This window comes from Orycteropus afer, unplaced genomic scaffold, assembly GCF_000298275.1.
Source record: "Orycteropus afer afer isolate SDZICR_OR568_19922 unplaced genomic scaffold, OryAfe1.0 scaffold00059, whole genome shotgun sequence".
Lineage (NCBI taxonomy): Eukaryota > Metazoa > Chordata > Mammalia > Tubulidentata > Orycteropodidae > Orycteropus > Orycteropus afer.
Genome location: NW_006921646.1, coordinates 6,387,861 through 6,389,217, shown reverse-complemented (window position 1 = coordinate 6,389,217; position 1,357 = coordinate 6,387,861). Strand labels below are relative to the sequence as shown.

The following is a 1,357-nucleotide window of genomic DNA, read 5'->3' as shown; positions in this document are numbered from 1 at the left end:
AGTATTTCTGAATAGTTAGCCATTGCAATCAAAATGACAGTATTTGCCCAGGCATACAGTGAGAAAGCAGGAATGGATGAGAAAGAAGGATGAATGGAAACAGTAAACACAAGATTGTAGGGATCACAATCAATGTCACAAAACATGCATATGAATTGTTAAATGGAAAAACAACTTGCACTATAAACTTCCACCTAAATCAAATTAAAAGTTAAAAACACAAACAGAAAAGGAGTATTTCAGAGTAGTATTCTCCAGTAGTCCTTCAGCTTTACCCAGGCTAACAAGTCTGGTCTGTTTGTTATTGTTTTTAAGAATCTGAACTTCTAATTCCATAATTTTTTCCCCATTCTATCAAGGTCCATCTGTTGTGGCCCTAATCAGAATGGCTAGCAGGGACAGCTGGGCACTATCCAGGTTCTTCAGTCTCAGGGTAAATGAGGCTATGGATGCTGTAGACTATTAGTCCTCGACCAGTTTTTTCTTTGAGTTTTTGGTTTCCTTCTTTCTCTTTTGCTCTGGACAAGAAAAGACCAATAGCTGCATCTTAGATGGCTGCTTTCAAGCTTTTAAGACTCCAGACACTACTCACCAAAGTAGGATGTAGGACATAAACTTTATGAACTACATTATGCCATTTGACCTAAATGTCCCACAAAATAATAGTCCTAATCCTTCAAACCCAGGGAGCTCTGGTGGTGTAGTGCCTAAGGCACTTGACTGCTAACCAGAAGGCTGATGGTTCAAACCCCCAGCCACTCCCCAGAAGGAAAGTTTGGCAATCTACTCCCGCAGTAATATTGCAAAACCCAAGGAGGGGTAGTTATGAGTCGGATACGACTCCACTCCACAGCAGTGTGTTGCATTGCATTGTTGCAGTCCTTCAAACCCAGGAAACAAATCCTGTAAAGTGTCTGATTTTGTCTAAGAAGTATCTGTTACTATTCCCTCTATGTGCTTTACTATATATATAAACACACATGCATACATGCATATATGCATACACCTATATAAACTCATACATACCTATACACATATTTGCCTACATACATACACAGATATGTGCACATATAATTTTGGGGTTGCTGTTGCTTTTTCAAAATTATATAGATCATAGCAATTGCCAAAAGTCCGTATTTTTTATGTACATTTTAGTGACATTCTTTCAAGCTGTGTATACTTCACCCTCCTTCAATGTTACCTTTCCTAACACCAAAAATAACAAGTCCCTACTATCTGGAATGTAAAAGTTGGTGATAAAGGAGAAGCACTGGTAGTTAGAAAATATGGCCGTAGTAATAGAAACAACACCAGAGACTACACAACAAAATTTCGAAAACACTTTTTTTTTTTTTTT

General features: G+C 37.9%; 1 protein-coding gene across 1 annotated transcript in view; it reads right to left on the bottom strand.

Moving 5' to 3' along the window:
* The window catches only part of RNF8 (ring finger protein 8), a 134,230-nt gene that overhangs the window by 94,344 nt on the left and 38,529 nt on the right, over positions 1-1,357 (bottom strand). The window lies entirely within an intron of this gene.